Source organism: Rhinopithecus roxellana, chromosome 19, assembly GCF_007565055.1.
Source record: "Rhinopithecus roxellana isolate Shanxi Qingling chromosome 19, ASM756505v1, whole genome shotgun sequence".
Classification (NCBI taxonomy): Eukaryota; Metazoa; Chordata; class Mammalia; order Primates; family Cercopithecidae; genus Rhinopithecus; species Rhinopithecus roxellana.
The window spans coordinates 80,006,207-80,021,282 of record NC_044567.1 but is presented as its reverse complement, the minus strand read 5'-3'; the positions used below and the strand labels follow the sequence as shown (position 1 = coordinate 80,021,282).

The 15,076-nt window shown below is 48.1% G+C and overlaps 1 protein-coding gene across 2 annotated transcripts in view; it reads right to left on the bottom strand.

Annotated features, from left to right (window-relative positions):
- PRKCA (protein kinase C alpha) overlaps positions 1 to 15,076 on the bottom strand; it is a 518,814-nt gene that overhangs the window by 75,756 nt on the left and 427,982 nt on the right. The window lies entirely within an intron of this gene.

The following is a 15,076-nucleotide window of genomic DNA, read 5'->3' as shown; positions in this document are numbered from 1 at the left end:
AACTGAGTTTGATGTTTGCTTGGAGGTGGGATGGGGTGAGAAAAGGAACTAAGGGTGAGGATTGAATATCTGTTCAGATATCAGCGGCTACACTCACCCTACGGGGAAAGTCTGCAAAGTATCAGAAAACTGCTCTCCCTATCAAGAGACAACTCTTTACATAGTCAGCCTAGAACTGATGCGTGGGGATCCGTGTAGGGCTGGTTGGTTGTAATTCTAGTTGTAAAAGTTGACTTCTTGGGAAAAACAGTGCTTCGGGTCCATTAACATAATAAAGGAATAAACTGTGTACGCATGCTTTTCGTATTTGTAGATTTTCCAATTTAAAATTAATCTGCATAAAGGAAAACTTGTACCCACACCAAAAGGGAGGAAAATGTTCTCTGGAGAGGAACTGCTTGAAATGGCAAAGCCATTCAGATGATTCATTGCTATTTTCAAATGCACAGTAAGAACAGGGGTTGGGTTTTTTTTTTGATTTTTTTTTTTTTCTTTAAATCAAGAGTTGAACTCACAAAAAGACATGGTGATGTGCATAAGAAGAGATCCCAGCACTTTGGGAGGCCAAGGCAGGTGGATGACCTGAGGTCTGGAGTTTGAGACCAGCCTTGCCAACATGGTGAAACCCCATCTCTACCAAAAATACAAAAATCAGCTGGGCATAGTGGTGCATGCCTGTAATCCCAGCTACTTGGGAGGCTGAGGCAGGAGAACTGCTTGAACCAAAGGGGTGGAGGTTGCAGTGAGCTGAGACTGCACCATTGCACTCCAGTCTGGGAGACAGAGCGAGACTCTGTCTCAAAAAAAAAGTAAATAAATAAATAAAAATGAGCGCAAGGCACCCTTTGTGCCTGAAGAATATCTGGTCACTGCCTGGCGGGTGAGCTACTAAAGGAGTTTTTAGAAGCTCTAGTGGGAGCCTTGCCCTCACGACTCTCACCAGGGCCTCAGAGTCCATGTCAAAGGCAAAAGGTAAAAGGGCTCAGCAGAAAAAAGAAGGTAAGTAAACCCACAGGAAGTCTCATTGTCGCCGAAGGAGCCCTGGAGAAGCCTGGAGTGGGCTGAGTCTCCCAGCACAAGACTCTGAATTTTGAACATCTGCCTGATGGGGAGGAGCTGGTTGTAAGAAGCCTTGGCTGCTGGCAGGTCCAGGACCCTGGCCCCTGGCTAGACCTCCACAGCTGTATCCCTGAGCCCTAGGACAATGATTCTTGCCTTGGATACATTCTTCTTTTTTTTTTTTTTTGACATGGAGTTGTGCTCTTGTTGCCCAGGCTGGAGCGCAGTGCAGTGGCATGATCTCGGCTCACTGCAACCTCTGCCTCCCAGGTTCAAGTGTTTCTCCTGCTTCAGCCTCTTGAGTAGCTGGGATTCGCCAACACGCCTGGCTAATTTTTTTGTATTTTTAGTAGAGACGGGGTTTCACCATGTTGGGCAGCCTGGTCTCGAACTCCCAACCTCAGGTGATGTGCCCGCCTCGGCCTCCCAAAGTGTTGGGATTACAGGTGTGAGCCACCGCGCCCAGCCCATTCTTAATGGAAGGGTGCACCTCCCTCCCTAGTGCAGCAGACCTGAGTTCTGGAGCTCTTGCCAGGAACTCACTCAAGTCAACACCTTGGTGGTTACCAAGATGATGGTGAAGGAGGTAAGGAAGGCACTCAAGGGGCTTTACTATGGACCAGCAGCAGAGAAGGCTTCCGAGGAGTCATCCATCATCCCTCCTGGAACATCACCATGCCTTCATCCTATACGTACTCACTGAGCCCCCTTGTGCTCTCCTGGGGAACCTCTGCATTTGCGGGAGGAGACCCTGCTGACACAGGAATTCAGCAGGACTGGTTTCACAAGATACAGGTCACAAAGAACCCCTAATAAAACAGTATGTGGTGAAGATGCCAGTCAAAACCCACCAAAACCAACAAGGCAATGAAAGCAAGGTCAGGTCTCCTGGGTGCTGGTCATATGCTAATTATAACACATTGGTATGCTCTAGGAAATGCCCGCTGGCACCAAGACAGTTTACAAATGTCATGGCAACATGTGGAAGTTACCCCACATGGTGTGAAAGGGGAATCCTCAGTTCCAGGAATTCCCTGCCCCTTTCCCAAAAAACTCAGGAAAAATCCACCCCTCGTTTAGCATTTGATCAAGAAATAACCACAAAAATAGCCAACCAGCAGCCTTCAGGGCTGGTCTGCCTATGGAGCAGCCACCCTGTTACTCCTTCGCTTTCACTTTACTCTGCAGGCTTGCTCTTGAATTCCCTCCTGCCCAAAGCCGAGAACCTATGTGGCCTCTTAGGCTGAACCCCAATTTTGGGGTTCACCCTGTGACTGCCATCTGTGTCTAGATTCCCAACCCTAACAGTACTTGGCATAGGACATGCACTCAGCTCTCTGGTTGAACAACTACAGAATTGAAGCCCAAATGTGCTTATCAGATGCCGTGCTGTTTGTTGGGTGATGCTTTTCTCTGATAAGAATAACCTGCTCGTGGCCGGGCACGGTGGCTCACGCCTGTAATCCCAGCACTTTGGGAGGCCGAGGAGGGTGGATCATGAGGTCAGGAGTTCAAGACCAGCTTGGCCAACATGGTGAAACCCCATCTCTACTAAAAAAACACAAAAATTAGCTGGGCGTGGTGGCACGTGCCTGTAATCCCAGCTACTCGGGAGGCTGAGGCAGGAGAATTGCTTGAATCAGGACCTGGGAGGCAGAGGCAGCAGTGGGCGAGATTGTGCCACTGCACCCCAGCCTGGGCTACAGAGCGAGACTCAGTCTCCAAAAAAAAAAAAAAAAAAAAAAACCCAGAATAACTCGCTTGTTCAGGGATCAAATCTCAGGGCTTGCATACATGCTTTGATGAGTGAGTTGAGTGCCCCCATTTGACCAGACCAGAGACATTAAAACACGAGGGAAAGATGGCCCTCACATTTTTGCTTCCAGACACCTGTGACTTTGGGGCCACTGGAAACACAGAAGGCCCATAAAGATAAAACATGAATTGTGATGCTACACACACTGGCCTGCCCACTTTGGCAGTGCCAACCCAGTCCTCTAAACGCTGGCCCCAGCAATGATTCTAACTTGAGAAACTTCCTCGGCTGTGTCCTAATTTAATTTTTTATCTTTAATTTTTTGAGATGGAGTTTTGCTCTTGTTGCCCAGGTTGGAGTGCAGTGGCGTGACCTCGGCTCACTGCAACCTCTGCCTCCTGGGTTCAAGTGATTCTCCTGCCTCAGCCTCCTGAGTAGCTGGGATTACAGGCGCGCACCACCAAGCCAAGCTAATTTTTTTGTATTTTTAGTAGAGATAGGGTTTCACTGTGTTGGCCAGGCTGGTCTCGAACTCCTGATCCATCCGCCTTGGCCTCCCAAAGTGCTGGTATTACAGGTGTGAGCCACCACACCTGGCCGGCTGTGTCTAAATTTAAAAGAATAGATAGGAAGTGCAAATTTGAGATGAGAACACTGACCGTGCCACCCTGCTCTGCTCTTCTGACTTAGAGTAAGAAAAAAGTTATCAGAAAGAGGCACAGATTAATTGTATTTTCTCAGGATTCACAATAACATCTGAAAACACCCAAACACTGACTTGCTGATCTGAGGTGCTTGAAACAGGTGAAAACCACTTTCACTTGGGGGAAGCTGCTATTCACACTACCAACAAATGCCCCGCTTCCAACTGTAGCGCGTGGTTCTACCCAGCTATGCTGGACTCCTTTGACATTCCCAGTCATTCCTCCTTCCTCCTTTGACACTTCACCACCACAGTCAGGGGATGTGGGCTGATGCAGTGATGAGCCTCCAGATAGGTAGGGGGGCTTTCTACACACATTGCCATCTACCGCCTCGACGCAGACATAACCTAACGACAGCCTTGTGAGTTTCATGTTATGATCTTAGTCTGGTTGTAAGTATGAGACATTGCCCACAGTCACGCTAAAGGCTGACAAAAACATTTTTACATTCAATTACTTCTGAACTTATTTGCAATATGACCTTGGCTACTCGGGTCTCAAATCAATCACCAGGTTTGAGAGGAGCATCCACAAAGGAGATACCTGCTCCCACAAGGTGGAGCTGGGCAGAGGATGCCACAGGCTTCCTGCTCTGCCTGGGCAGATTCCTTTCAGCTGGAAGCAGAGCTGAGTTTCTGGAGGTTGGCAGAGCAGGCAGCTGGTTGGGAAGGAGACAGACCAGGGTGTGGGGTCCAGGGCAGGCTGACCACATCCATATCAGAGAGCTGGCTTCTCAGTGGCCTGGCCCAGAGGGTCAGAATGGATTTCTCCCCAGCCCAAGCCAGCCCTGAGATCAGAGCAGACCCAGCATCTTCACACCCTTGCTCCCATCAAGAGCAGCACTTCTGTTTCCACTACAGAACACACTTCCTGAGCCATCTCCACGCTGCCACCTGCAGGCCTTGCTGCCAAAGGACACAGAACCATCCAGTGCTGAGTTTTTGAAAGCAGTTCTTTTACGGTAGGAAACTTCATGGTATGGCAACCTCAGGGGTCTAGGCCTGGCTTTGAGCAAGTCCCACTTGCAATCTGGGTCTACTCAATGCTGGGGTTGAGGGAGACAGCCAGTGGATATCCAAGCGGCTGCGTCACTGGGGGCGGGGGATGCCTGAGGGCAGGGGGACAAGGAACCATATGGGACTTCCAGGTGGGCAGGGGCGCCAGGGCTGAGGATCAGATGCAGCGCGAGGCTTGACCTCCAGACCTCCGGTCAGCACCTCCTCTGTCTTCCTGAAGACCCAGCCCTCCCTGGCCTGTCGTTTCTCCTCCACCCCTAGCCTGGCTGACCTCTCCCACTCCTTCAGGTCCCAGCTCAACTGCTATTTCTTCAAGGAAACTGAGACAGGAATAATACAGGGTGGTAGCAGGAGAATAGAAAATTCCAGGCAGCAGTTTCATGGGACTAGCAAAAAAAAAAAAAAAAAAAAAAAAAAAAAAAAGTTGAAATAATTGCATAAGCTAGGGGCCCACGAGACCCTAAAAATCAGGATGTGGGCCAAGCTGGCTAAGACCAATTGGACCCCACATGGTGCTGGATTTGACCGAGTTTCACCTGGGACCTCATTGTCCGTTCATTAACATCCTCAGTCCTCTACCTACCAGTGCCATGACCGTTCCCGGAACACCGATATTTACTGTAAAAACAGGTGGCACCACGTTTCTGAGAAATCTCCACCTTTCCCCAGGAATCTTCAGGAATATTCCACCCCTTAAAGAAACCCATAAAGGTAGCAGGCCCCAAACCCCCTTGCAAGTAACTCTCTCTAGAGTACGCCTGCCTTTCCCTTTCTCAAGTGTATACTGTTCGCTTTGCAATAAATCTCAATATTTTCACTATCTTCTGACTCATCCTTGAATTCCTTCCTGTGGCAATATCAAGAGCCTGGACACCGGCTGAGGTCGAGGTCCCACCAGTGTTTGGGGACCTCCCCTAGCCCACCAGCATCAAAACCCCTCCCCAAAGATGTCCTGTTGCTCTCGCTGGCGGGCTACTGCTAAAATGACAGTGGGAGCCAGGCACGGTGGGCCATGCTTATAATCCCAGCACTTTGGGAGGCCAAGGCACGTGGATCACTTGAGGTCAGGAGTTCAAGACCAGCTGGCCAACATGGTGAAACCCCGCCTCTACCAAAAAATACAAACATTAGCTGGCGTGGTAGTGGGTGCCTGTAGTCCCAGCTACTTGGGAGGCTGAGGTGAGAGAATCACTTAAACCCAGGAGGAGAAGGTTGCAGTGAGCCGAGATCGCGCCACTGCCCTCCAGCCTGGGTGACAGAGTGAGACCCTGTCTCAAAAACAAAAACAAGAAACGAACAAAAACAGTGGTTCTGTCCTAGATTCACTGGCTTCCCACACAACAGAGAGAAAAAGGCCAAGCGCTTTGATGGCTGAAGAGACACGCTCTGCTCTGTCTCTTGGCTTACTTCCTACCACTGCCTCCGCCTTGGTCCCAGCCATGCCAGCCTGCCACAAGCTCCCAGCCGCCTCCTGCCTCGGGAGGCCAGCTCCGCCCTTCCCTCTTCTGTTCAGTCACCTCCACAGTGGTCTTCCTGAAACCCCAATACTCCTTCCTTCTCCCCGTTAGCTTTCTTTCCAGAACCCGCTGCCACCTGACTACAAGTCTTGGAGGGCAGGGGCCTTGCTGTTCTGTTCACCTTCAAAGTGCAGCTCAAGCGCCTCCTTTTGATTTCTCTGGAATTTCCAACCTGCAGCAGACAGGGCCCCACCCATATCCCCTGAGCTTTCCGTTCTGCACAGCTGCAAACACCTGAGGGTTCCATTCAGGCCACTCCTGCAAAGGGAGCCCAAGGTGCCCGAGTTATGGCCCTTTCAACCAACCATAGCCCTCCACCAGCCCAGAACAGGAAGCCTGTTTCAGAATGTTCCCCCAGCTCACTGACGGACTGAGCTCCAGCTGCCCACAGTGGTCACCAGCTTGAGAACATGCCCTTGGCTGGGTCCTCCCCTTCCCTGGCTCCCATCTTTACTCCCCACCCGTGTCTCCTGGGATCCCTCCTGGAATGAACTTCTCAAAACCCTGGGGCTGTGTCAGCTTCTGGGGAACCTAACACACATTTCCTCTTCTTGGACTTTTTTTTTTTCTAGACAGGGTCTCGCTCTATTGCCCATGCTGCAGTGCAGTGGCATGAGCACGGCTCACTGCAACCTTAACCTCCTGGGCTCAAGTGATCCTCCCATCTCAGCCTCCTGAGTAGCTGGGACTACAAGCATACATCACCACACTCAGCTAATTTTTTTTTTTTTTTGTAGACATGGGATTTCGCCATATTGCCCAGGCTGGTCTCAAACTCCTGAGCTCAAGTGATCCGCCCATCTCAGCCTCGCAAAGTGCTGGGATTATAGGTGTGAGCCACCACACCCAGCCTCTTGGATTTATTGATCTGTCTTCCTCACTAGCCTGTGAGATCCTAGGAGGTAAGGACCAAGTCTTGCTCAAGTGTGTATCTTGAGACCAAGCACTGTATCAGGCACATAAATTCAAAACTCAGAGTTCTCTCTCTCATTCATTCACATTTGTGCTCATTAAGCACTAAGACTGACAGAATTGACAGAGGCCAACTTACAGCCAGCACTAGTTGGCCAGATGATGAACTAACACAAAAAGGCAGCTGGTGGTATCAGGTGAGTTGATGCAGACAAGCAGCCCTGGACTCTGCATTTGTACCTTCATATATAATCTGAACTCTTTCTCTCAAGCAATCACTGTTTACGCTGGGACAGCCACAGAGAAATGCTGGGAGGGCTCTCCTGCCTTTAGGGTGGTTGGCCACACGATGACCCTCCCCAGAAGCCACAGGAGACGAGTTAGCCAGGCTAACTGAAACCATGCCCTTGGAAGGGTGTCTCTGAAGGGCTATTCCTCTGCTGAGAAGTCTGGCTTGCCCAAGATCCAGCTGGGATCTCTGGCTCAAGAGCAACAGTGAGCCCTGAGCTGACCATTTCTTTCTCTGAGCTTTTTGATGGGTTGTTTGGCAACTGGTCTCCCAGCAGAATTGAGACCTGCCCTTCCTGGCTTCCATATTGTTGACATAACTCTAGTTGTCATGACTGTAATTCAGACTTCACCAGGAGTGCACATAAAATCAATATATGTCCAGGGATAAAGCTGAAGCCAACAGTCTAACTGCAGAGAGTTCAGAAAACCTGAGGAAGCAGAAGAACAAGCGTGCTGGCATCCTTTACTCCAGCAATGCAAACACGGCCCAACACGGCCAGACACCCTGCTGGGGGCCTGGGCAAATGGAAAATTCTGAATGCAGAGGTTGAAATGCAGAAACGTATGATGTCTCCTGAAGATGAATGAATGCTCACAGCAGAGCATGCACTAGGCTGCTGACCTCAAGCAGATATTAACTCCTTAGAAACACTCCTGCTGACGTGTCGCAAATCTTGAGTCCACCTCACTCATTTCCAAGTTAGGTAAAGAAAGCGGTGGGGGATGAGGCTCTGAGCAGCAGTCAACAGGCTGGAGACCCCCAGGGCTCTCAGTACTGCCATCTTCTTGTGAAACTGTCTTCCACCCTTGCACCAGGAGGAATCCCCTTTCAGCTCTGATGTTTGTCCAGTTCTTTAGAGAACAGAGAGAGGCAGCTGAGAGTGGAGGGTTTGCATCCTGCCTGTACCAGACACGGCTGGGATAAGCTCCTTCACCACGCTAAGCCTCTGGCCCTCCATTGGTAGGATGGGATGATCCTAATGGTGTTTTTCTCACTGGACTCCCGTGAGGAGTAAATGTGAGGATGCTAGGGATGGTGCCTGGTACCCAGTGACTGCTCAATGCCTGGTGCCTCTTATTATTTTTTCCTATTCACCTCTGTTTTCTCAAGAGGGCCCAGTGGCATCCCAGCACAAAGCTATGACTCAGGACACATCTGTTGTTACATTCACGGGTCTCTGTGTGAGACTTCAGCATATTCACCCATTTATCCCACAAACATCTGTGTGTCTGACGTGCCCCAGACACGGTGCCAGGGGCTGGGGAAACTAAGGCCAATAAGAAGTAGCCTCTCCTCTGAAGAACATGTAGTCCAAAGGTACTGGGGTCTATGTCACCACTGCCCAAAGTGTGGTCCTGAGACCAGCAGCGTCAGCTAGAGGTTTGGGAGAAATGCAGATTCTTGGGCCCCATCCCAGATCTAGTAAGTCCAAACACGCATTTTAAACAAAGTCTTTGGGTGTCTCCTGTGCACATTTAAGATTGAGAAATGCTGACCTAAGACAGTGGGGACATTTCTCCAAGTTCCAACATCCCTCTCAAATTCACTGGTCTTTGAGACTCTTTCCATCATTGACAATCTTCAATTATTATATAAAACCAGTGGGTAACTCTGGAAAGAGCCCTGCACTTGGATTCCAAAGAGCTCGGATCAAATCTTAATCTTACCCATTTTTGCTGTGTGACTGTGGACAAATGAGACTGCCTCTCTGAGCCCCAGGTTCCTTCTCTGTAATACAGTATTAAGAAGACTGTGTCCCTGGGCTATTTCACTGGACTGCACTTAAAGTGAAATAAGGTATCTTTTGTAAAAGGACTCTAGTGTAGCACCTCATGCTTTATTCCCTCCACCCTGGTCGTCATCTTCTTTTTTTTTTTTTTTGAGATGGAGTTTCGCTCTGTCCACCAGGCTGTCAGGCTGTAGTGGCGCAATCTCGGCTCACTGCAAACTCCACCTCCCGGTTCAAGCAATTCTCCTGCCTCAGCCTCCCGAGTAGCTGGGATTACAGGTGCACGCCACCACGCCTGGCTAATTTTTGTATTTTCAGTAGAGACGGGTTTTACCACATTGGCTAAGCTGGTCTTGAACTCCTGACCTCAAGTGATCCACCTGCCTCAGCCTCCAAAAGTGCTGGGATTACAGGTGTGAGCCACCGCGCCCAGCCTCACTCTGGTCTTCTTTGCTTTGACCCAGAAAGGAGACAAAGTGCAGGAGACTGCACTTTCCTTCAAGCTCCTGACATGCACCTGCTCCATGACTGCAGACTGAAGGCCTCTGGGATTCAAGGAGCAACTGAATGCTGCCTGGGCTAGGGTTCTGTGGGCTAACTCACAGACCAGAAACCCTGTGACCCGCAGAGATGTGTGAGGCTACAAATGGGCTTTGCAGGAGCTTATGACCTGTTGTGAGGTTGAGGCACATCCCCGTGGGCTCCCACACCTTCCTAAGGGTGGCAGGAGAGGCAATGGGTCTTGGCCGTAGATGTCCACCCTGATTTCTGGAAAGCCTGCTGAAGCCCTCTAAGGGGCTGGGTTAAGACTGCAGCAGGAAAAGACCCTGACTTAATAAAATGGTACAAATTTTTAAAAGGGAATGAAAATGGGAATCATCATATATAATATTGTAAATGAAATGAAGTGACACTAAATGCAGAAGCTGTAGCACGTTCTTTTTTTCAAAATGGGACTAAAGCACCTCACAGTTTATTGGCTATGATTCAACAGCCCAGAATCCAGGATTTTTACGTTACTCAACAAATGGCATATTGGCATTTGGTGAACTTTGGCATTGTGATGCCACCTGGGTGACCAGGCTAGGCTGTGAGACCAGGCAGTGTTCCTTCCTCATTTGAAAATTTACTGATGACTGACATGTGTCTCACTTTATACCACAGATACATTCTTGAAAAGTCACAATAGTCTGCAGTCATTGAAGTTATTAACCATTCAAAGGGCTCCTGTGGTGGCATTCTGTAAAGCAAATCACACAAAGTGAATCTGAATATTGCAAACCCAAATTCGCCTACGTGGGGGTTATGGTACATGTGTAAAAACATCAGTGTCTGAAGCTGTCCATCTGTCATGTGAGAAGCTCTCCACATTCAGCTCCCTATTAGGGGGTTTTTCAAATTAAAATTGAGAGGTGGTTGCGACAAATGACTTACATTGTATATCTATGAGGGGCTGGATGGCTGGAGACATTCACTTTCTAATAGGTTAAAAGTTTGCAGCTGCTGAGCTGTGACAGTCTGACCCACCTTAACAGCAATTCCAAAGGGTTTAATTTAATGCCATAGGTACTCTGCTGTGTTTGAATTTTATATAATGAATATACACTATGTGGAAAAACAGATAGACCATAAAAATAGAAATTTCTGACCTCTAATACAATAGCCCTCTGCCCAGAAATTCTTACAAGGCATGCTGATTTATCTCCAGTATGAATATAGGTCCAAAGATTCATCTATAGCTAAGAATCAGAATCTGAACCATAACTCCAGGGCTCCCAGTGGGTCCATTTTATAATCATAGAACTTCTGGAAAGCCCTCCGAAGTACTGTTTAATGTCTAATTGTCAGAGCCGTTCAAACCAGAGCCACTCCATCTTGAATAGCGGCTGGGTAAAATGAGGCTGAGACCTGCTGGGCTGCACGTGTGCTTCTGGGAGGTCAGGCATTCTTAGTCACAGGATGAAACAGGAGGTCAGCAGGACTGCTCTCAGAAGGTACAGGCCATAAAGACCCTGCTGATAAAACAGGATGCAGTAATGAAGCCGGCCAAAACCTGCCAAAATCAAGATGGCGAGGAAAGCGACCTCTGGCCTCCTTGCTTCTCATTATGTTAATTATAATACATTAGCATGCTAAAAGACACTCCCACTAGCACCATGACAGTCTGTAAATGCCATGGTAACATCCAGCGGTTACCCTACATGGTCTAAAAAGGGAAGGAACCCTCAGTGCTGGGAATTGCCTGCCCCTTTCCCAGAAAACTCATGAATAATGCATACCATTTTAAGCATGTGATCAAGAAATAACCATAAAAAGAGCCAACCAGCAGCCCTTGGGGGCTGCTCTGCCTATGGAGTAGCCATTCCTTTATTCCTTTACTTTCTTAGTAAACTTGTTTTCAGTTTACTCTGTGGACTTGCCCCCAACTCTTTCTTCCATGAAATCCAAGAACCTTCTCTTGGGGTCTGGATTGGGACTTCTTTCCAGTAACATAACTACATGCCACTGTAAATGTGTTCGTTCTCACCTGTTTTGTAAATATGTCTTCAAAAATACATGATCTCTTAGCATTCTTGAAAATAAGGCTTTGATTAATATACTTATCAAAGACAGTTGCAATGTGTGGAGAGATGAACTTGACAACAGAAACTTCTTTCTACTTCTAAGATTCCACGGACAGACAGGCCAACGATGACCAACCTTAGGAACAAATGGATAATTGTGGATTTCTCCTACCATTTTTTGTGCAATGATGAAAGTCCTCTGTATTCACAGTTCATCTGAACAACACTGGCAAAACGCCGCCGATGCTGATTCATTGCTATTCCACGTAACAGGGCGTGGTTAACAGAAATAGCCATGCAATATATAACCGAGGATGTCCAGCACAGCATCATGCCTCTAAGGTAATGCCTTTACCTGCACTCACTGAAATGTGAGTTAAGAGAGATCAAGTGTTTCGGAAGCAGAAAGCCACAAAGGAACTGAGAGTTTTCACGGTATCATTAGTGGAATATGGTCTGTGTATTTCTAACAAGCTCCAAGTCACGGTATCTATTATCTTCTACTCGGTAACGGGGCAACAGGTTAAGATGATGCTACTTAATGGGCATGATAGCCTCCTGGGTAGCACAGTTAGAGTAAATAAAATGTCCTCTGTTCTCTGGTTCAATACTTCATCTGCTGAGACACGCCAAGCATGCTGCCGCCTGAGGTCCTTTGCAGTTGGGACGCTTCCTCTGACCCAGATAGGCACAGGACTCCCTTCTATCTCTTCTGACATTGTCCCCGCACCAGCTTCTGCGGTGCATACTCCCTTCCTCTCTTCTCATTACCGATTCTATATTTCTCTACTGTTTGTTACCTTTTTCGGCCACTGGGATGAGCACAGATAGCTTGTCTGTTTTGTTCCCTGGCACAGCTCCAGTGCCTAGGATGGTGTCTGGGCATGGTGGTCCTCAAATATTTGCAGAAGCAATGAGTAGAGTATATGGGGAAGATAGCTTTTCATATAAGATTTTGAAGAGGCAGAAATGTTGCTTTAAAATAATTTCTACAGCAAGGCTGCCTCTTGTTATAAAAGTATACCCACTCATTTTAAAAATTTAACAGGCATGGATAAGTCAGAAAAAAAGAGAAGAAAATTTAAAACATCTATAATTTTTTTTTTTTTTGAGACGGAGTCTAGCTCTGTCGCCCAGGCTGGAGTGCAGTGGCGCAATCTTGGCTCACTGCAAGCTCTGCCTCCCGGGTTTACGCCATTCTCCTGCCTCAGCCTCCCGAGTAGCTGGGACTACAGGCGCCCGCCATCTCGCCCGGCTAGTTTTTTGTATTTTTTAGTAGAGACGGGGTTTCACCGTGTAGACCAGGATGGTCTCGATCTCCTGACCTCATGATCCACCCGTCTCGGCCTCCCAAAGTGCTGGGATTACAGGCTTGAGCCACCGCGCCCGGCCTATAATTTTTTAATTTATTTTTGAGACGGAACACGCTCTGTTGTCCAGGCTGGAGTGCAGTGGTGTGATCTCAGCTCAATGCAACCTCCGCCTCCTGGGTTCAAGCGATTCTCGTGCCTCAGCCTCCTGAGTAGCTGGGATTACAGGCACGTCACCATGCCTGGCTGATTTTTATATTTTTAGCAGAGACGGGGTTTTACCATGTTGACCAGGCTGGTCTTGAAGTCCTGACCTCAAGTGATCTGGCCTCCCAAAGTGCTGGGATTGCAGGTGTGAGCCACCACGGCTGGCCTAAAACATTTATAATTTTATACTCACTTTGGCAGCATATTATACTAAAATCCTACAATTTTATCACCCAGAGGTAATCATTAATAACATTTTGGTGGACATTCTCCTAATCCTTTCTTTTCATGATTTCCTATGTGATACAGACAGAATCAGATTGTTTGTAACCTGCTTCTCCCCTTTTCTTATTGTGAGCTTCTGGTTATAAGCACTCTGCTGCCACATGATTTGAGTGACTGCATCATATCCCATTACATGGCTCTACTGTAGTCGATGTAACCATTCCTTATTGTTAGACACCTAGGTTGCTCCCAGTTGTTTTCAATAACATGCAGATGAACAATTTTGTCCAAATCTGTGTGTATCCTTGAAGTCCCCAGGATAGATTCCTGAATGTGAAATTGGCGGGGGATCTCCAGCAATTTCAGAATAAATGAAAATTACTTGTTTGTGTCGTTTTTGGGGAGGTCACAAACAAGTTCCCTTGTGCCCAACTGCAAAAGGACAGGCATTTTAATCTCACCATGAAAAGTCAAAGAGAAGAGGAAGAAGCCCCGAGTTAAGGCAGCCTAATTCCTGAAGGCAGGTTCTTGGTTTCTTTTGCGTTGTGTGTCTAAATTCATGGTTGGAATTTTTTTTTTTTTTTTTTGAGACGGAGCCTTGCTCTGTCGCCCAGGCTGGAGTGCAGTGGCCGGATCTCAGCTCACTGCAAGCTCCGCCTCCCGGGTTCCCGCCATTCTCCTGCCTCAGCCTCCCGAGTAGCTGGGACTACAGGCGCCCGCCACCTCGCCCGGCTAGTTTTTTGTATTTTTTAGTAGAGACGGGGTTTCACCGTGTTAGCCAGGATGGTCTCGATCTCCTGACCTCATGATCCGCCCGTCTCGGCCTCCCAAAGTGCTGGGATTACAGGCTTGAGCCACCGCGCCCGGCCCATGGTTGGAATTTCTAACTGTACTTCTTTCTCAGATCTGCCTGTGTGTATGTTTTATGTCCAGATGTCAAAACAAAAACACATCTTTCCTTCCACAATATAGAAAGTGGTCTTGGAAGGTGCTATGGTTTGAATGTGTGTCCCTCAAATTCACATGTTGAAATCCTTAGCCCCAAGTGATGGTATCAGGAAGCAGGGTCTTTGGAAGGTGACTAGGTCATAAGGGTGGATCCCTCATAAATGGGATTAGTGCCCTTATAAAAGAGGCCTCAGAGGCTGGGTGTGACCCCAGGCTCATGCCTCTAATCCCAGCACTTTTGAAAGGCTGAGGCAGAAAGATAGCTTGAGGCCAGGATTTGAGAACAGCCTAGTCAACATAGTGAGACCCCATCTCTACAAAAAATAATTTAAAAAATTAGCCAGGCATGGTGGTGTGCACCTGTAGTCCTGGCTACTCAGGAGGCTGAAGTGGGAGGATTGCTTGAGCCCAGGAATTCGAGGCTGCAGTGAACAGTGATTGTGCCACTGCACTCCTATCAGAATGAAACTCTGTCTCTAAACAATAAAAACTGTAATAAAAAGAGGCCTGAGAGGCTCCTCATCCCTTCTACCATATGTGGGCAAAGCCAGAAGATGCCATCTGTGAATCAGAAAGTAAGCCTTCACCAGACACCTCACCTGCCTTGATCTTAGACTTCCCAGGATTCCGAACTAAGAGACATAAACATATGCAGTTTGTAAGCCACACAGTTTATGGTATTTTGCTATAGCAGCCCGAGTGGACTCAGACAGAAGGGGAGCTTAACAGTGATCCTTAGTCAGTCCCCCAAGCCACCCCACTTCCTTCTGACAGCATTTTTCTGGTTGCACAATCTGATCTGTAAGTGCAACCTGGAAATAAGGGCCTGGGTGATTC